Source organism: Bubalus kerabau, unplaced genomic scaffold (genome assembly GCF_029407905.1).
Source record: "Bubalus kerabau isolate K-KA32 ecotype Philippines breed swamp buffalo unplaced genomic scaffold, PCC_UOA_SB_1v2 scaffold_38, whole genome shotgun sequence".
Taxonomy (NCBI): Eukaryota; Metazoa; Chordata; class Mammalia; order Artiodactyla; family Bovidae; genus Bubalus; species Bubalus kerabau.
The window spans coordinates 235,452-257,475 of NW_026577892.1; the positions used below are offsets into that span (position 1 = coordinate 235,452).

At 45.1% G+C, this 22,024-nt stretch overlaps 1 protein-coding gene and 1 pseudogene across 1 annotated transcript in view; one reads left to right on the forward strand and one right to left on the reverse strand.

Moving 5' to 3' along the window:
* The window catches only part of LOC129640714 (liprin-alpha-1-like), a 57,871-nt gene that overhangs the window by 10,081 nt on the left and 25,766 nt on the right, over positions 1-22,024 (reverse strand). The window lies entirely within an intron of this gene.
* Positions 14,705-14,823, forward strand: LOC129640731 (uncharacterized; annotated as a pseudogene).

Here is a 22,024-nt window from a genome sequence, read left to right on the forward strand (position 1 = left end):
ACACACACACACACACACACACACACACACACACTTGAGTGTGGTCTTTGGAAATACTTCTGTTCGTAGTTGCTGGGTTGAGCCCAACTTTTATAGGCCCCATGGAGTGCCGCCCATCAGGCTCCTCTGTCCGTGGCATTTCCCAGGCGAGAATACTGGAGTGGGTTGCCATTTCCTTCTCCAGGGGATCTTCCCGACCCAGGGATCAAACCCGAGTCTCCTGCGGGCGGATGCCTTGCCATCTGAACCAGCACATTGCGAATTCCCTAGGCAAAGCAAAATACAAAGAAAAGAGCTCGTGTGCTACTAAGTGGAAAGATGATTGAAGAAACAGAAGGTGTCCTTTGTTGGTATCTTGGAATCTTTCTTTAGTTTTCGTTGATTTTTACTCTTAAGGCTACTTGAACAAGGCAAGAGAGAAACCCCAGAATTGAAAAGCAATTGGCTTTTTTGAAAGAAACCTGTGCAGGTTAAGCACTCTTCGTTTTTGAGAGATGGTGAAATGCAAAATCTTGATTCAACACATATGACTTTGGTGAACTTTATTTCAAATCTCCACGATGAACCCCTAAGGCGTCCAGGAAGAAAGGAGTAGAGCGGGAGACAAAAAGAGCAACCTTTCCCCCTGGCGCCATCCCAACCAGCTGCTTAGTTCCTTCATCTCATGAACTACCATCTGGGCTTATCTGGTTTGTCTGATTCTTGTTTCGGGGCCCGTTTCTAGTCACAAGGCTGTCAAGAGTGGGGTGGATGTTTGGGAGGGGGAGGAAGCCCTTCTTTCCATTCCACGTGAGACCCAGTGGACAATCCAGGCCCTGACTACTGCATTGAGTGTGCAGCAGCAATATCAACGGTGATGCTGGTTAACAACGCATATTCCTGGAATCCACTCCTTTGGCCACTGACTGTGTGTGGTGGTGGTCTGGAACCTATATCTGGAAGCTTTCTTGATGATTGCAAATGACACCAAAGTCCGAGGACGATGGAAGATCTTCACGTTTCTGAAAGAGCCACACACCTCCAGAAGGAACCACAAGACTTGCTTGAAATGGTCAAGGTATAAGTATTGGACTAAACGTTGGAAGGTCTCCACCTTTGCTATGGAAATCAAAATATCTTTCTTTGAAGTGAAAATGGATCATACTCAACGTTCACGTTCTTGTAGAGCTTTTGAGAAGCCCTAAATTGTAGAAATCTGCTGTACGAGTTCCTTGAAAGCAAGAACCTATATTTATGGATATGTCTTAGTGCCTTAGATTGTGCCTTGATTATAGTGTACACATGAACCCAGGAAAGGAAAGAATGGAATCGCCAAATATACAAAGAGATCAAAAGTGCCGAGCCAAGTGACACCTTGAGGCTTCCAAGAACTTTTCTGTCTTTCACACACTAAGTAAATCCTGAGCACCTACGATGAGCTGGGAGGCATGTAATAAGTTTCTGGAACTAGAAGGCGGAGAGAAGCAGACACAGAGTTCCTGCTTTCACTGAGACGAATCTAATGATACATCACAGGCAGATCCTTGGAGAACTTGTCGAGGGGCCTCTACCCTCACCAAAACCTGGGTGTCAGGGAAGGCTTTTCAGAGTATCCATTGCGTTGAGGTCCATAGGTGGAACCTATGTAAACCAGGGTTGAGATGCAGGAAGAATTTCAGGCAGGGAAAACAGCATCCTGGAAGTCTACGTGACCAGGGAAACTTAGGACGTTCAAGAAATGAAAATGCCCTATGGGATGGAAGCCAAAGAGTGCAGAGGGCATTCCAGGGAAAAGACATCAGAGACTAACGTGGGGAACAAGCATGAAGGGATGTGATCATATATTCAATATGATGGGAAAATACAAGAGCAGTTGGGGCAGGGAGATGATAGAATTTCTCTGCATTTCCTAAATGTCGTCTTGCTCCATAACACTAATGTTTGGAGCGACTCAACTCCAAGTTACAAGGAGGGACCACTTCCACGAGTTCGAATAGTCCTCATTGCAAAGTCTGTCAATAACGAATGCTAGAGAAGATGTGGACCAAAGGGAACTCCACTCCACAAGCAGATTGTGTGGGTGAATTCTCTAAGAAATTAAGGGAAAGAGTGCTACATCTTGTTTATTGTATTGTGTTTGGGGGGAACTATTTTGGAATTAGAGGAGCCCATTCCTCAGTGTATGATTTCCAAACTAGGCAAGTATAATTACAGTCTGATAAGATGTAACTCAAATAACTTCTGAATGTTAATTGATTTTGAAAGAGGAAATAATCTTGCAAGAGAAATATAGACAAACAGGAAAAGCATAGTTGTCAATATATTAACCTAGAGATGCTACAAATATTGTTTAAGAAATATGAAAGTTTCATGGAGTATTTCTCATGAAGGAATTATTTCCTCTTAAAAGTCAAAAGGGCTTCCCTGGTGGCTCAGAGGTTAAAGCATCTGCCTGCAATGCAGAAGACCTGGGTTTGATCCCTGAGTCAGAAAGATCCCCTGGAGAAGGAAATGGCAACCCACTCCAGTATTCTTGCCTGGAGAATCCCATGGATGGAGGAGCCTGGTGGGCTACAGTCCACTGGGTCGCGAAGAGTCAGATACTACTGAGCAACTTAACTAACTTAACAGTCAAAAAGGATCATGAGTCCACTCATAAAAATGATTTGTTCTTCAGTTTTATCATGAATTACCTGACTAAAGGATGATTATGTATTGTATTATTCCTTCAAAATTATAGCACATTGTTCACTTTCCAGATTTTTTTTAATTGATATTTATTTAACATTGACTCTGTGCCAGCACTGCAAAGCCCACCCACACACCCTACACCAATTTTGTGACTTCATTAGAAACCACTTAATCAAGCAAATTCTATAGTTGCCTCTATTTTACATCCTAAATCGGCACATTATATGTCGCCCTACTTAACACTATTAAGATTATCTCTTTTTTAAAAATTCTTGATAAATATAATTCCTGGCTTCCTCACAAAATAATTTACATTATATAAAAACTGGAACTTTGTCTAATTTATCACTGTATTCTTAGCTCTTCGAGGAATATTAGTACTAGATATTCAAAAGACTTGTATTAAATGAAAATGATTTCAGTGGGTCTCAAAAGAACTTGTCTTTAAAAGGCATTGGTGTGGGGAGCTGCCCGTCAGAACGGGGTCCTTTGTCCGAAGGACACAGCTCTGGGAGCTGCCTCAGTCCTTGAGGGTTTGCTTGCAAACATAGCTCTCTGTCCCGCCACCCCAGAGATTAGGCGCTTATTTACTGCAGGCACCTGGAGTTCTGTGCAAACTTCTCACGCACAGAGAAATATTATCTGGTGTAAGAAATAATAACAGGGTGCCATTCCCATGCTCTCAAGATTTCTTGTGACTGTTTGTAAGATGTGTAGGTCAAACAAAGAAAATGTTAACTGTCTTGTCTTTCTCACGCTCTTCTGTATAAATGTGAGATGCTGAATAAAGTTGGTGTCAGACTGCGTCCCTTCGTGGAGACGTGTCTGAACCTCTCGACCCCATCTTTGTTGGAGATTTCTCTTGCTTTCGTTTCTTTTCTCAGCCCCGCCGTGCACGTTCTCGGGACCTGATCGACTTTGCCGTCTAGCACCGGCACATTGGTGCCATTTAAAGTAGATATTAGGTTTCCATTTTCTCATCAATGATTCGTTTCATTGGTTTTGTCATTTCAGATAACTTTCTTGAACATCAGATCATGGAAGATAGAAATAATGTTACTGAATTTATCCTCTTAGAACTTTCTATGGACAAGAAAGTCCAGATCCTCTGCTTTTTATTTTTCTTATTCTGTTACCTGGCTATTTGGTTGGGGAATTTGATCATTGTGATTTCTATTACATGCAGTCAGCTAATCACCCAGCCCATGTACTTCTTCCTTAACTGCCTTGCACTCTCAGATCTCTTCTACACCTCCACTGTGACACCCAAACTCATGACTGACTTACTGATGGAAAAAAGGCCATTTCCTATAAAAACTGCATGACACAGCTTTTCACCACCTACTTCTTTGGGGAGGGGGGAATGAGGTCTTCACCCTCACAGGGATGGCCTGTGACTGCTATGTGGTCATCAGCAAACCTCTCCACGACGCCATCACCATGAACAGGCAAAAACGTCACTCAATTCTCATAGCGTCGTGTGCAGGGGGACTTCTTCATTCTCTTGGTCTCTTTCTTCTTGCGATTGTTTCACCTTTCTGTGGCCCCAGTGAAATAGACCACTATTTCTGTGATGCATATCTTTTGTTGAAACTAGCCTGCACTGATACACACAAAATTGGCTTTTTTGTCATTGCCAATTCTGGCTTGATGGGACTGGTGCTCTTTGTGGTTTTGATGGCCTCCTACATTTTGATTCTGTATAATGTGTGCACATATTCTGCAGAAAGCCACCATAAAGCACTTTCCACCTGTAGTTCCCACATCACAGTCCGTGATCCTCTTTTTCACACCTGTCATCTTTGTTTACATTAGACCTGCCACAACATTACCAGAGGATAAAGTGTTTACGCTCTTCTACACAATTATTGTCCCCATGCTCAACCCGCTTATCTACACACTTAGAAACATGGAGATGAAAAATTCCATAAGAAGAGTTTGGTGCAATAAAAGGTTCTGGGAAAGGAGCTTAATGATCTGAAGGTCATTCATCTCTGACGCCAGTGACTGTCTTCTCATCACTCCCTCTGTTGCTGAGTCTCTCCTGCTAATGGGAACATCAGGCAGAATGTGTAAAAGCCAAGCCTCCAACAACAGCTTGCCTTCAGTGGTTCCTTCTTTATTTTCCTCTCAATGCGTTTTCCTTGATTTCACTTTTCACTAATAATCCCCTTTGTTTAAAAAAAAAGAAAAGGAAACTTTTTACAGAGTAAAAACACACTGAAAAATCTGGAGGGAGAGTGATCCTGCCTGTATTGAAGGCTAAACCTGGGGGAGACTTCGCTCTCAAAATACTTGGCCTCAAGGTATAAAAGGTAATAATATGTTACAAGGTAAAAGACAGTTAAAGAATCCACCTGCTAATGCAGGAGACACATGTTCAATCCTTGGGCCAGGAAGATCCTCTGGAGAAGGAAATGGCTACCCACTCCAGTGTTTTTGCCTGGGAAATCCCATGGAGAGAGGAATCTGGTGGGCTACAGCCCATGGGGATGCAAAACAGCTGGACATGATTCAGCGACTAAACAAAAACAAAAAGGCAGTTATAGGAAAATAAGAACAATCACATACTGCAAACTCCTTTCAGAACTATATACCTAGCCTCGTATCCTACAACTCTAGATTTCTTTTAATCAAGTACCTAGAGATTTTTTTGTGTGTATTTGTGAACTGCTATTATTTTACTTAAGTGAAAAGAATATATAGATCTAAATACAACATAGTGTAAAGTCCAGCCTTATAGTCGACATGGCAAGTCTTACAGTCTGAAAAGCAAGTCACTGTGTGATCTGTTTGTGAAGTAACATTGTAAGTATTGGGGGAAATATATGTGTATATATATATATATATATACACAAACTCATGCTATTTGAACTGGGTTTGACATTAAGTATACATGATCAAGGAATAAATAAACTACAACTGACTTTGCTACAAAAAAGAAGAAAATATAAATCCTTTAGTTCCTCAAAACAGATGATTTATCTCAAAGTAAAAGACTTTCACTTACTATCTAAATTCAAGTGTAGCATAATCCTAAAATAATATTTGACAAAATATAGATCAGACTCAGTGATGGGAATATATATATATATATATATATATATATATATTCTGCTGCTGTGCTTAGGTGTTTCTGACTCTGTGGCCACATGGACTGTAGCCCACCAGGCTTCTCTGTCCATGGGGATTCTCCAGGCACAAATATCGGAGTGGGTTGCCATGTTCTCCTCCAGGGGATCTTCCCAAGCCAGGGACTGAACACAGGTCTCCCACATTGCAGGCAGACTCTTTACCAACTGAGCCATCAGGGAAGCCCAAGTATACTGGAGTGGGTAGCCTATCTCTTCCCCAGGGGATTTTCCTGACCCAGGAATCAACCAGGGGTCTCCTGCATTGCAGGTGGATTCTTTACCAGTTGAGCTACCAGGGAAGTCTAATGTGTATACATCCATACCTATAGGATTTTCATGATTTTCTAGGGCAAAGTATACATTTTGTTTGAAATACATTTTTAAGATTGCTGCATTTTCTTATGAAAATGTGCATAGTTTTGGATATAAAATGTAACTATTAATAGTATAGATTTGTATTCTATATAATGAGTTAAACTATATTTAATACTATAGATTTATTTTAGGTAATAGGATATTTTCTAATGTTTCTCTCTCAAATAATGTAATATTTTTTAGAATTAATAGGACAGATGATGGATTTTAAAGAATCATATTATTACTATGTCATAAAAATGTTGTTAACTGTTCTCCACACAAAGATAGGCCATATTAATATTTGGCTATATTATGTGTGTGTCTCCTTCAGAATTTTCCACAGTTTATTGTGACCCACACAGTCAAAGGCTATGGCATAGTCAATAAAGCAGAAATAGACGTTTTTCTGGAACTCTCTTGCTTTTTCGATGATCCAGCAGGTGTTGGCAATTTGATCTCTGGTTCCTCTGCCTTTTCTAAAACCAGCTTGAACATCTGGAAGTTCATGGTGCACGTATTGCTGAAGCCTGGCTTGGAGAATTTTGAGCATTACTTTACGAGCAACAAAGATCTGTCTAGTCAAAGCTATAGTTTTTCCAGCAGTCATGTATGGATGTGAGAGTTGGACTATAAAGAAAGCTGAGGGCCGAAGGATTGATGCTTTTGAACTGTGGTGTTGGAGAAGACTCTTGAGAGTCCCTTGGACTGCAAGGAGATCCAACCAGTCCATCCTAAAGGAGATCAGTCCTGGGTGTTCATTGGAAGGACTGATGTTGAAGCTAAAACTCCAACACTTTGGCCACCTGATGAGAAGAGCTGACGCATTTGAAAAGACCCTGATGCTTGGAAAGGTTGAGGGGGGGAGGAGAAGGGGACAACAGAGGATGAGATGGCTGGATGGCATCACGGACTCAATGGACATGGGTTTGGGTGGACTCCGGGAGTTGGTGACGGGACGGGGAGGCCTGGTGTGCTGCAGTACATGGGGTCTCAAAGAGTCAGACACGACTGAGGGCCTGAACTGAACTGAATATGTATGTGTCTTATTTTTGTACTTGCAAGATACTTTGCAAATATTATTTTGCATATTTTGCTGAATATTTAAATGTCAAAAAAGAATGGTGTTTCAGAATTGTAAATAATAATCTTAAGGAGGCAGAAGTTATCAAAGTAACTGAATGAATATGTTGTAAATAATGTAAATCAACCAAATCTTACTTAATTTCCCAATTGAATTATCTCCTCAAGTGGATCAGTTGTTTGGAGTTACATTTTCATAAAGATCATCCATTCGTCTTCCCAGATAGTTGCGAATATCTGGTAATAACTGATATTTTTCAATATCCCCATCTCTGTGTTTGCTTATAGTGTTTAACAGCCTTCCATAGAGACCTCAGCTCTGCCTTCATGTGTAAATTAAGCAGAAACCATAATCCATGACCTTCAGCCATGAACTACAGAGTTTAATACCAGATATTTTGGGTGAGGAATTTTTAAAAAAGATGCTTACAATATATGCCATTCTTATCTCTCCTGTTAATAAATACAAGTACTAGGAAATAAAGAGGCCAGAATATATTGCTTCATTTCACAGAGACATCATTCATACAAATCTCTCTCTCTCGGAATGAGGCTTAAAATAAGACATTATTCTGCCTGCCTCATTCAGTCTGGATTCATGAGCAGTTCAGGTTGTGGGGTGGTGGTTGCTTTTCGCTAGTAAATCACACTGTATGAGAAAACTCATATATTGAGTTTAATTCCTATTATGTGGGGATTTCTTATGTTATGTCAGTTCAGTTCAGTTCAGTCGCTCAGTCGTGTCCGACTCTTCGTGACCCCATGAATCGCAGCACGCCAGGCCTCCCTCTCCATCACCAACTCCTGGACTTCACTCAGACTCACGTCCATCGAGTCAGTGATGCCATCCAGCCATCTCATCCTCTGTCGTCCCCTTCTCCTCTTGCCCCCAATCCCTCCCAGCATCAGGGTCTTTTCCAAAGAGTCAACTCTTTGCATGAGGTGGCCAAAGTACTGGAGTTTCAGCTGCAGCATCATTCCTTCCAAAGAAATCCCAGGGCTGATCTCCTTCAGAATGGACTGGTTGCATCTCCTTGCAGTCCAAGGGACTCTCAGGAGTCTTCTCCAACACCACAGTTCAAAAGCATCAGTTCTTCGGTGCTCAGCCTTCTTCATGGTCCAACTCTCACATCCATACATGACTACAGGAAAAACCATAGCCTTGACTAGACGGACCTTTGTTGGCAAAGTAATGTCTCTGCTTTTGAATATGCTATCTAGGTTGTTCATAACTTTTCTTCCAAGGAGTAAGCGTCTTTTAATTTCATGGCCGCAGTCACCATCTGCAGTGATTTTGGAGCCCCCCAAAATAAAGTCTGATACTGTTTCCACTATTTCCCCATCTAGTTCCCATGAAGCGATGGGACCAGATGCCGTGATCTTCGTTTTCTGCGTGTCGAGCTTTAAGCCAAGTTTTTCACTCTCCACTTTCACTTTCATCAAGAGGCTTTTGAGTTCCTCTTCACTTTCTGCCTTAAGGGTGGTGTCATCTGCATATCTGAGGTTATTGATATTATCCCGGCAATCTTGATTCCAGCTTGTGTTTCTTCCAGTCCAGCGTTTCTCATGATGTATTCTGCATAGAAATTAAATAAGCAGGGTGACAATATACAGCCTTGACGAACTCCTTTTCTTATTTGGACCCAGTCTGTTTTCCCATGTCCAGTTCTAACTGTTGCTTCCTGACCTGCATACAGATTTCTCAAGAGGCAGGTCAGGTGTTCTGGTATTCCCATCTCTTTCAGAATTTTATACAGTTTATTGTGATCCATGCAGTCAAAGGCTTTGGCATCGTCAATAAAGCAGAAATAGATGTTTTTCTGGAACTCTCTTGCTTTTTCCATGATCCAGCAGATGTTGGCAATTTGATCTCTGGTTCCTCTGCCTTTTCTAAAACCAGCTTGAACATCTGGAAGTTCACGGTTCGTGTATCGCTGAAGCCTGGCTTGGAGAATTTTGAGCATTACTTTACTAGCATGTGAGATGAGTGCAATTGTGCGGTAGTCTGAGCATTCTTTGGCATTGCTTTCTTTGGGATTGGAATGAAAACTGACCTTTTCCAGTCCTGTGGCCACTGCTGAGTTTTCCAAATTTGCTGGCATATTGAGTGCAGCACTTTCACAGCATCATCTTTCAGGATTTGAAACAGCTCCTCTGGAATTCCATCACCTCCACTAGCTTTGTTCGTAGTGATGCTTTCTAAGGCCCACTTGACTTCACATTCCAGCATGTCTGGCTCTAGGTCAGTGATCACACCGTCGTGATTATCTGGGTCGTGAAGATCTTTTCTGCACAGTTCTTCTGTGTATTCTTGCCCCCTCTTCTTAATATCTGCTGCTTCTGTTAGGTCCATACCATTTCTGTCCTTTATCGAGCCCATCTTTGCATGAAATGTCCCCTTGGTATCTCTAATTTTCTTGAAGAGATCTCTAGTCTTTCCCATTCTGTTGTTTTCCTCTATTTCTTTGCATTGATCGCTGAGGAAGGCTTGCTTATCTCTCCTTGCTGTTCTTTGGAACTCTGCATTCAGATGCTTATATCTTTCCTTATCTCCTTTGCTTTTCACTTCTCTTCTTTTTCCAGCTAAGTCATACAGTGACTCACTTAGTGGCTCAGTCACACACTTGATAATGTAAGGAACAACACTTCTTGAAACAGGCAATATAGAAAACGATAGCAGTAATAGTAGAATCATAAGTAAGAAGTTAGGTCAAGAACTTCTAGTAGGTGTAGCCCAGTGACATCTCCATGTCATCTGACTTAGTTTGCTAAATGACTATAGCTTGCTGTTGATATCGTGGTTGTAGATCCTGAGCATCTGATCTTGATTCAAAGACTGGTTATTGAGATAAGCTTTAGAAACAAACTCAGAATGTCCTTTTTAACAACTTAATTAAACCTCTTAGCAATGTAACATAACCACAAGGAACTATCTAAGGAGTGCGTCTTAGTAAATACAGACCTTAACTTAAAAAACTGGAACTTAATATTCAGTGAAACATAATAGATGCCATAGGCCTGACATCAGTTAGGTGGATTTTTCTTTTAGAGCTCCCCAGTATACGTTGAGATTTCTGTATATGTCGGGAGACAGTCTTTTTATTTACCTGAGAAGGCTGTTCAGAACCCAAGTGTCTCCAGCTTCTGGAGGAATGAGGCAGAGAGAAAAAAGGTATAATTTTACCCGTAGGAGTAAATCACTAGATTGTTTTAAATGACCAGTAACTCGAGGAGAAGTGCTTCTTTATATCTGAAAACACAGAGTAAAAATCAACAATATGTCAGACAAAAAGTCGTGAAAATTGCGGTCATATTTAGCAGTCTACTCCATCCCATGCAATTGATCCCTTTGTTCTGCTGTCCTTGCCCAATGGCCAAGGACATCAGTGAAAGCAGTAGTCTCGAAGAAACTCATGAAGCTTTTGTGAATGTCTGTATGACCTGTCCAGCAAAGTGGGTGCCCTGATCACTGGAGATTGTGGAAAGCACCTTTTAACCATTTTTTCTATTCTGAGATATTAATTCTGAAGCCAGGAAAGGCATTATCAAATAAAAATGAGGTTTGTCAGGGAGCCAGGAAAAGCCAAGTGGCCACGTTGGACCTCTCATAGCCCCAACTCTTTGGTTTATGGCCATTTTTAATCCATTTTAAATTCCCTGAAGAGGCGTTAACTTTTGTAGAAGCAGAATGAGCTTTGTTCATATGTGCTGTAGTCTGTTATCAAAAGCCACATTCCAAGAAAACTTTGTTCTTTTAATCAGTGAGAGAAAACCAAATTCCAGTTTGGTAACAGCTTATATTCACTGTGAAACAATAGTTATTCACTTAGTCATAGTCACAATAAGACTTCAAAGGCAGTTTAATGTCTTAACAAACTTGTAGCATGCACAAAACTCTTCTTTCACTTGCAACACACCTTTTTGCACTTTCTGTATTCGTCACTTCATTTGTCCACTTAGAGGACAGCCACCTGTACGTTTAGACTTACTTTGCTTTTCCTTAATAGAATGTAATTCCATTCCTTATTACTTTTTATTAAAAACACACATCTTACTTTTCTTCAGAAACCATGACTTGTACTTTACATCATCATTCTGTCGATTGGTAAGGATAAATCACCCAAAGTTATATCATTTATAAAAGTATCTGCACAATGTCTCTGTTAATTAGATCAATAAACAAACATCAGTATCATGTATCAATACAATAATGATTATTTCCCAGTTCACACAAGCCTCGAATTCATTTACTTTAATTTCCTTGAATTTAGAATTGTTTGATTTGTAAGCACTTACTTCTCTTTAGGCCAATTAATTAGAGCTCATTGAACCACTTAGCCTTTAGCAATTTTTTCCAAGGATGGAGACATACACCGAGACACACACAAATCTGGACAGACAGAAACCTCACAGTTTTCCACCTGAAATTTAAATTGTCTCTTTGTCCCTTTTATTTTCTTGGCTTGAGTTCCAGCTCATGGCTGGAGTCCCGGATCGAGTGGGCTGTGTATCTCAAGGACATGATAAGAGTTAACTCAGGTTTTTCCCCAGGCATGTTTCTGTTTCTCAGGCAGGATCAGAGCTCCCCAAAAGAGTATTTTCACAAGTCAAACTTTTAGTAATTACATGTGCAAAAGGAACCAGTTTTGCAATTTCAAAAAGATTCCATTTTACCTAGTTTTCTCCGGAGTCTAAAGAATACACATGGCCATTCAGGGTTCAAAATGTCATTTCTCCTTCATGTAGTCATAGCTTCATAGCTAAAATTTAAACCAGAGAGTGCTCAAATTGGCTCTGATGACAGGGGTAGACTGATCGAGAAGATGTCCCAGCAGGGATTATCTCTCTGGGCAGGTGAGGTCGTCTCTTAAAGCAAAGAAACCCCATATATAAGGGATTTTTAGGCCTTGAGGATCAAAATTATCCCAGTTTTTCAAGATATTATTCAAGGGGGGGTGGTGGTTCTGGACTGTTAGGCCCCATCTGTAAGAGAGAAAAAAGCAGTGCCCAGTGCCATGGCTTTTTTCTACCAGAGGTGTCTGCCCCTGCTCTAGACGGGGTTGGAGACTGATTTTCCACCTAAGCTTCCTTCTCTGGCCAGAGCTAACCTGTCTCTTACAGGTGAAGGTGTCCTACTCCCACCCCCCCTCATTCTACCACCCAGGCATGGTGGAGATGCACCAGGGTTAGACCTGATGGCATCCCAGATTGATGTCCAGGTCCTCACCATTAAAACCTTGGTTTGATTTCCCTTTTATTCCGGCACCACCTGGGGTGGAACAGAGTAGTTTTCCGGATGCTCGCCGAGCCAAGACCACTAGGGGAAACACCCAACTTCTGTGTACCTGCGCACATTCCTCATAACAGTATAAGTGGCAAGTCATAAAGGGATGAACAGAAAACCCAAGACATCCTCCTGAGAGTGGCCACACGAGTCTATTTAATAACAAAGGAGGCGATGGAGGGCCCGCCTGCGAGGAAAAACTAATCCTTCATATGCATGGAGTGCCAACATCATCCTTTTGATTCCTGTCCCTCAGACTGTACGAAAAGAATACCTAAGGAGTTGAGACAAGAGCCACTGGAGGGCTTCGTCTGCTCTGCTAAGAGCTAGCGCTACTAAGGGAAGAAGCCCAATGCGCTTTCAATCTGCCCAAATCTGGGGTGTCCCAATCTGTGTCCTCAGGAATCTCATGCTCACCAGCAATGCCTCAATCCATATAGTCCAGAGGCATAGCCACGACAAGAACTTGCCTGTGTGTCTGTGGGGTCAGGATGGTGATTTCCAGTCTGAGAGATGTCCCTGGAGCTAGAGCTCCAGCTCGCTCCCTAAAGTGCTCCTGTCTGCAGTGTCCTGTAAAACTTGGAATGGGGGCCTTGCTAGAAAAGCACAATAACAGCATGGATTGCAAGTCCCTTGAAAGTCTACAATCCGGCACACGAGGTTAATAACTTTAATTCCCCAAGCAGATATGAAATGGTCAGAGGGACCAGGAAAAGCTGACTGGGGAAAAGAAGTTCAGTCCACATGCTTCTGATTTAGTAAAATAGCTGCTGCTGCTGCTGCTGCTGCTGCTGCTGCTGCTAAGTTGCTTCAGTCGTGTCCGACTCTGTGAGACCCCAGAGTTGGCAGCCCACCAGGCTCCCCCGCCCCTGGGATTCTCCAGGCAAGAGTACTGTAGTGGATTGCCCTTTCCTTCTCCAATGCAGGAAAGTGAAAAGGGAAAGTGAAGTCACTCAGTCGTGTCCAACTCTTAGCGACCCCATGGACTGCAGCCTACCAGGCTCCTCCGCCCATGGGATTTTCCAGGCAAGAGTACTGGAGTGGGGTGCCATTGCCTTCTCCATAGTAAAGTAGAGACCACAGTAAACGAGCAAAAGAATCTCAACTCTGAGTGTTCTTACCTTGTCTTGAAGATCTTGGACAAGCCCCCAAGATGATAACCTAGCAGTCAATGGTGACCGATGCCACTGGATTCATGGTGTCTGAAGAAGAAGATATTACTCTGGGGCCAAAGACAGTCTCAGTCATTCAGAGCTTTGTGTATATTTTATTTAAAGTGAAGGTGACAGAAAAAGCTTCTGACACAGACATCAGAAGGGGCTCACTAATTTAAGTGGGGCCATATATACGTCTCAACTAGCCTCTGAGAATAGACAAAAAACATCTCAAGGATGTGAGCGTTTTGCCCAGACCCTTTCCTATAGCATACATCCAAAGCTCAAAAAGAGGAATGTCCTTGAACCTGAGATACTGCTCCCTACAATGCCTACTTGTCTTAGGCCAAAGAATGTGAAAAAGCAAGCAAGCTTGCCTCCTCCTTAAAGGGGCTTTAGGCTTGGACTCTTTATCAACCTGCTGGGACAGGTAAGTATACAGTTAAAATCAGAAAACTCTAATGTGGTAATGGTGGTGAGTAAAGCATTTGTATAACATACCACTGATAACTCATATAAGTATATCACTTATAAATTCAGTATGAAGGTCAAAAGATAAAATATCAAAATAATGATAACTACAAAATGAAATAATGGAACCATGTTTGAAGAATTAGATGACAGTATGATACTAAGTCAACAAACAGAGAGACCCAATGAAGAGCTACAAATTATTTTTTTTAAAGGAAACTAACATAAATTCTGGATTTGAAAACTAAAATAATTGAAATGAAAAATTGATAGGTTCAATAGCACATATGAGATGCTGGCAGAAATAATCCATAAACTTGAAGATGAATTCATAGAAATCAATGTAAAAATAAAGAGAAAAAAATGTTGAGGGAAAATGATCTAAGGCATCCATTCATTACACCATCGAGTATGGAAGGAGAGAGACTCTCAGAAAGCAGGGAGAGAAAGGGGAAGGAGTAAAATTACTTGTAGTCGGAATGGCTGACCGGCAGGTCAGAGCGAAAGGGAGGCGCAGCGCAGGGCTCTTAGGGCGCCGGGCGGCAGCGGCCTCCGTCTAAGGCCATAGCACCCTGAACGCGCCCTGTCTCGTCTGATCTCGGAAGCTAAGCAGGGTCGGGCCTGGTTCTTACTTGGATGGGAGACCGCCTGGGAATACCGGGTGCTGTAGGCTCTTTGCCTTCCCTCTCCTTTAGCCCCCGCCCCCACGTCCCAACTCTTGGGCTCCCGCACCCCAACCCCTCCTGGGGGTGGGTGGCCAGGGCACCGACTCCCGCTGCAGACCTGGGGTGCCTCCGCGCGGCCCGCGAGCCCCTCTGCATTTGGCTTCCAGGAAACCAGAGGACCGTCCCGCGGGTCTCCGTCTGGGGCTCCCTTGGCGTGCCTCAGGCAATCCCCGGGGGGCTGCACCAGCTCCAGCCCCAGCCCCAGCCCCAGCCCCAGCCCTACCCCCAGCCCCACCCCCACCCCACCCCCCCATCCTTGCAGGCGAACGCCCGAGCTCGCGCGCATCTGCGTGCACACACAGATATATGTGCACAGATGGTGCATGTATCTTGTTCAGTTATACTTTTGGTGGATATGTGCCTGGGAGTGGGACTGCTGAATCATATGGTACTTCTAGGTTTAGATCGTTCAGGAACCTCCATACTCTTTTCCATAGTGGCTCTACCAACTCACATTCCTACTAACGGTGGAGGCGAGTTCCCTTTTCTCCACATCCTCTCCAGCATTTGTTATCTACAGACTTTTCCATGAGGACCATTCTGACTAATGTGACATGGTACCTCGTTGTAGTTTGGAGTTGAGTCTGTCCAATCATGAGTGATGTGGAGCAAGATGACCTTTTTAAAATGCAGATGCAATTCTATCACCTCCCTGCTCCAACTGCTCTTGTATTTTCCCATCATAGTGAAGATATGACCAAATCCCTTCATTGCTTGGTCCCTACTTTCTTCTCTGATTTCTTTTCACTGGAATGCCTTCTGCACTCTTTTGGTTCCATCCCATAGGGCATTTTTTCATTTCTTTTCCTTGTCACGTAGCCTTCCAAGATGCTATTTTACCTGCCTGAAATTCTTCCTGCATCTCAACCCTGGTTTACGTTGGTTCAACCTATGGATCTCAACTCAATTATTAGTCTGAAAAGCCTTCTCTGACACCCAGTTTTTGGTGAGGGAAGAGGCCCCTATAGAAGTTCTCAAAGGATCTGCCTGTTATTTATCATTAGATTAGTCTCAGGGAAAGAAGGAACTTTGTGTCTTCTCTCAGGATTCTATTTCCAGAAACATATTACATGCCTACTAGCTCATAGTAGGTGCTCAATATTTATTCAGTGTGTGAAAGACAGAAAAGTTCTGTGAAGCCTCAACTTTTCACTTGGCTCAGCACTTTTGATCTCTTTGTATCTTTGTCCATCCAGTTCTTTTCTTTCTTCTGTTGATGTGCACACTATATTCAAGGCATGATCTAAGGCATGAAGACATATCAATAAATATAGGTTCTTGCTTTCCAGGAACTCGTACATCAGATTTCTATAATTCAGGGTTTTTTTCTTTAATGCTCTAGAACAATGTGAACTTTTAGTATTATCCATTTTCATTTCAAAGAAAGATCATTTTACTTACATAGCAAAGGTGGAGACCTTCCAACTTTCAGTCCAATACTTATACCTTTACCATTTCAGGCAAGTCTTGTGGTTCCTTCTGGAGGTGTGCGGCTCTTCCAGAAATGTGAAGATCTTCCATAGTCCTCAGACTTTGGTGTGATTTGAAATCATCAAGAAAGTTTCCAGGTATAGGTTCCAGACCACCACCTCAAAGAGTCAGTAGCGAATGGAGTGGATTCCAGGAACATGCATTGTTAACCAGCATCACTGGTGATTCTGTTGCTACAGACTCAATGCAGTGGGCAGGGCCTGGACTGCCCACTGGGTCTGATGTGGAATGGAAAGAAGGGCTTCCCCCCTCCACTGTTTCTAGCCTTGTGACTAGAAACGGTCCCCAAACAAAAATCAGACAAACAAGATAATCCCAGATGGTAGTCCATGAGATGAAGGAACTAAGCAGCTGGTTGAGATGGAGCCAAGGGGAAAGGTTGCTCTTTTTTTCTCCACCTCTACTCCTTTCTTCCTTGATGCCTTAGTGATTCATCGTGGAGATTTGAAATAAAGTTCACAAGAGTCATATTTGTCGAATAAAGATTTTGCATTGAACCAACTCTAAAAAATGAAGAAAGTTTCACCTGCCACATGTTTCTTTTAAAAAGTCAATTGCTTTTCAACTCTGGGGTTTCTCCATTGCCTTGTTCAAGTAGCCTTAATCGGAAAAATAAAATATAACTAAATAAAGATTTAAATATACCAACAAAGGAAAGCTTCCGTTTCTTAAATCATCTTTCCACTTAGTAGAACACTAGCTCTTTTCTTTGTGTTTTGACTAGGCAATTAGTTGTATCGTGGCTCAGATGGGAAGGCATCCGCCTGCAGGAGACTCAGGTTTGATCCCTGGGTCGGGAAGATCCCCTGGAGAAAGAAATGGCAACCCACTCCAGTATTCTTGACTGGGAAATGCCACGGACAGAGGAGCCTGACGGGCCACAGTCCATGGGTAGCATAAAAGTTGGGCACAACTGAGCAACTAAGAGCAGAAGTATTTCCAAGGGCCACATTCAAGAGATTTGGAACTCTTGCTTGACTCCCTCATGTTGACCATGTTGACTAGGCAGCAGATAGCAGCTGATTCATCTGTACAATTAAAAAAGAATGTGTCATTCTGTTCTATACTTTTCTGTACTGTAGGCAGAGACTGTACAGAGCAGATGTCTGGACTTGTACAGGACTTTCGGTCCTTTAGAGGATTACAGTGGCACCATCAATGCTTGCCAGAGGTGGCAGGAAGGCGGCCCTGGAAGTTTGAGTCCAGACATGTCCAGTGTTTTAGACTCATATATCAGATGAGTCAGAGTGCATTTACCCTTCACTATGTCTCCATAGAAAGTTGCTTTGGGTTTGGAGGTACACACACACACACACACACACCCTGCCGCCGAGACAGGTCAAGAGCTAGAAACCACAGGTAAGGGAGACGGAGAAAGAGGGAGAGAGAGACAGCAAGAGGACACGCAAGCTTCCCAACCCCCGGCCTCCACACCCTCCCCCTCCACTCTGGGTATCCACCCGGCCCCAAGTCGACCCGACCCCACCCTCACCCACCGACACACTCACACACACTCTCACACACTCACCCTCTGGCCTGGGGGTGGGGGCTGGGTCTCGCCTTAGGTAGCCAGGCCGAAGGGGACCTTTGAGACCTCGGCTTCGAGGAAGTCTTGGGGTCCCCACGGGTGACCGCCAGCCCCAGGGCACCGCGTCCAGCCGGGGCCCGGCCCAAGGCTGACGCCCCCTCCCTTGGGGAAGCTGCTTCTTCCGTGTGGCCTTCCTCTGAGGTGCGTCACGGGCTGTGCCAGTGTGTCTGTCTCAGATCTGATGCCATCCTCTCTCCCCTGTCTGTCTCCTGTTTGCTGTCTCTCTGTCACTCGCTCTGTGTCTCCATCTGTCTCTGCCTCCCTGTGTGTGTGTGTGTGTGTGTGTGTGTGTGTGCACGCGCGCACATGCGTCTGTCTGTCTGTCTGTATCTCCCTCTCGCAGTCTTGGAGTCTGTCTCTGAACTTTCATCTCTTTCTGCCTCTGTCTCTCCTGACACCCGGCGGCCCGTCCGTTCCTCTGGCCCCAGCCTCTCACAGGTGCTATGGCTCTGGCTGACGAGCTTGCGACGGCGGGCTGTCGACTGTCTGTGTGTCTGTCCGTGTGACTGCCTGTCGCTCGTTTGCTCTCTCAGGAAGGTTGTGTGCTTGTCCGGAGGCGTGGGGGAAAGTGGGGGGGGGGGGCCTCGGTAGGGCGAAGGGGCGGGACTGAGGCGCTCGGGAGGACTGCGCCTCCGTGGCTCCCGGTGGGTTTGGGCACCCGGCAGGTGTCCAGCAGGATGGGCGCTCAGGGCCCTGGCTGGGCTGCGCCTAGGCCCACAGGAGGCTCAGAGGCCCGCGGGCCGCGGGGGAGCGGGTGGCGGCGGGTCCGAAAGCCAGACACCTCTGGGCCGCACGGCCCTGAGCAGCGAACGGGATCCGGGGAGGCCCGGTTCGCCGAGCGCAGCCGGGCCTGGAGAGGCCCGGGGTGGGAGGGCACCGAGACCTCCGCGCCCCTCAGCCCACCCCCCAGGCCCCGCACGCACGCACGCACGCACGCCCGGCATGCCGCTGGGGGTCCTGGAAGCCCTCCGGGCTGCCGAACCTGGCCAGGCGTTTGCTGGCCACGGGGCGGCGGTGTTCGGGGGCGTGGCGGCATTGGCCGGCCGGAGTCTGGTCGCGGGTCCTTCGGCTCAAGTACAGCGCGCGCCCCCGGGGAGAGGTGCGGCCGGCTGGCCCGACCGGCAGGTCAGAGCGAAAGGGAGGCGCAGCGCAGGGCTCTTAGGGCGCCCGGCGGCAGCCGCCTCCGTCTACGGCCATACCACCCTGAACGCGCCTGATCTCGTCTGATCTCGAGGGCTCACATTTGATGGTGGGCTTGTCATCTCGTACCTCTTTCTCGTAAAGCTGGCAGCTGAGGGAATGAGGGAAGTGTAAAATTGAATAACAATAGACTATGTGGAATCTGTGAATCTGGACCTCTGTGAATCCCTAGGTCTAAGGAGAGACTGGCAGCTGCCGATGTGGAGTATCTGTCCCCATGACCACGTTTACGTTATCAAATGTGCCATTGACCGCCCTCCCCCCACCCCGGGGGGCAGGGACCCCCACGTGGCAGCCTCCAGGCTCGCTCTCTCCAGCTCATCCACCCTCTACAAGTTTCCCCAGACCCTCAGTAGGAGTGGGCACTGCTGCGGGTGTGCGTTGTGTGTCCTCGTGCCCCATGTGACGTTGCACGACTAACCGCACTCTGTGTTTGCACCCTTCTTCCCGCGCTCATGGGACCAGGCAGCGTGGCGGGAACGCAGGGGCTGGATTCTGCTACAGTCAGGACTTGCTCCTGATGTGCTTCGGGGTGAGTACAGGCCGGCCTGGTCCTGCGGGGGCACGGAGCCCACGCCCCAGGGAGTGGAGGGTCAGCGGGTCTCCGGAGGTTAGCCTGGGAGAACCCTCACAGCAGAGAACGTGACCTTGGTGCCCCACTGCCGCCGGAGTGGTCAGAGCATGGCCAAGGCCCCTCGCATAGGGACGCGTGGGTATCCCTCCCACAGTGGCAGTGCTGCCGGCCACGCCCTGCGTGCACGTTCTCGGAGGGAACAGGGCCCAGACCGTCAGGGTTCACGAGGCTGCCCTGCCCTGGACCTCTCCGTGCAGAGGCCAGCATTTCACACGGAGGTGCACCGGCATCTGGGGCTCGGCGGCCACTAAGGGGCCACCCTCCCTTGCAGGTGCTGCTCTGGGTGGTCCTCTGGTGGGTCCGGCCCTGGGGCCCAGCCCTGCTCGAGCAACTCTGAGGGCAGGAGGCTGTCTGCTCTGTCCTGTTCACATCTCAGCTAGAAAGCTGGATTGGGCTTTTGAGGGTTTTTTTTTACCAGCAGCTTTTAGCTATATGTCAGAATCAAGTCAGCCACAGAGTTCTCTCCTTGATCTGCTTGGTCCTCCATGTTTCTCTGAATTCTCAAAGCAGCTGAAGCCCCAAATGGGGTAGGGGGTGGGGGTGTCAGGAGGGGCAGGGGCTGGGGCACCAGCTGCCAACCCAGGACTGACTTTTCTGTGTGTTTGTTTCCAGTTTACCTGCACGAATTCTCCAGATGTTTATACAGCATCCAGTATACAACAAAGACTACATTTTGAACTCGATGTCATCTTTACTCTGTTAATACTTGTTACATGGATCCGAAGATATTACAGGGTTTTTAATTAGTGAAAAATTCATGAAGACCATAGAGAAAAAATATTTTAGAATTTAATGTTTCTGATATTTATGTAAACTTATGACTTCATTTATAGAATTACTTCCTTTTTCTTGTATATTCAGGCTATGAATATCCTTTCAGATCCATTCATGTTCTGATACCTGGTTTCAGTCTTTCAAATGAATGTACTGTAGTGCTTGTCTGTATAAATCCTATGAACAAACACAGGGCTTTTGTAAATGATGCATTTATTGTCATTATTCTTGTTTTTCAATGTTAAACCATGAGAGAAGGGGTTTTCCTGAGATTGTAAAATCATCATGACACGGTGTGCATTATTATCCTTCCAGAATGTAACCAAGCTCTCCAACAATCACTCTGAAATAAGCAAACTTAATTTCAACCAATTGTTGGTGGATGTTAATGACTGGCCTAAACTGTACTTTTTCTAGCAAGAAATGGTTTTTGTCCACAGCGTGAAGTGATTTAAAGGTACTGGGTGTTAAATGTGAGCTTCTAATGAAATTTGGGCTGAAAGGATGCCTAGAAGACGACTATGAAGATCTCTCCTGTAACCTAGTCTCTGTGGACCCGGATCCCTCCTCTCCCGTGAGACTCTTTGGGGACCAATTGCGATGCCCTGCACCTGCTGCAGAGCCATCGAGCTGGACAGTGAAGGTGCCACTTCCCAGACAGACAGGGTAGTGCAGCTCTGACAAAGGCCTTATTTTTATGTAAATCATCTTTTTACATGTTTGTAAACATGTGTAAAGAATGGACCTAGGCGTACATTTTTAGATTGTGATGACATAGCCATTCTGGATTGTATAAATAGCAAATGTAATCTTTACTTTTTCAGCAGCACATTAAAAAAGCCAGCAAGAGATGCGTTCAGGTCACAGTGTGATATTTATTATGCAGCTGGTATCTTGGTAGACAGAGACAGCATGTCTCTTTACATGTGGGTTCCGCCTTTAATTTACTTGTACAATTCATTGTTATCATTCTATTTTCCTATTAATCTTTTGTGAACTTCCCGAATATGTGACAAAGTATGTACAGTCTACTTTTGAACTATTTTTATCACAGTATTATTTATTGCTTTCTTTCAATCAAGTACTGAAGCAAAATTTCCCAGGGCCAATAAAGAGTGCCGAGGGTAAGCTGTACTCTCACTGAGAACAGACCAGAGCTGGTAATGGGAGCCCGTGTCATCCCACGGACATTCTCTTAAGAGAAACGGACGGATGCAATGGAAAGGCCAGAAGGCGGAAGCATAGGTGTCCCTAGAGGGCGCCCGACGGTGTGTTCATTCCCTTGGCTCCGGAGACAAGAGGCTCCATCACTTCAGCATCTGCGGGGACAGGGCCCCTCTGCTGCTGAGGCGTGGGCAGCGGGCCGAGGGTGGGAACAAAGTGCAGGTGTCGAGGCTCGCCATCGGTCACAGGGCGGGGTGTCCGAGGGCAACCTTGACGGGGACCCGAATGATGCACCCTA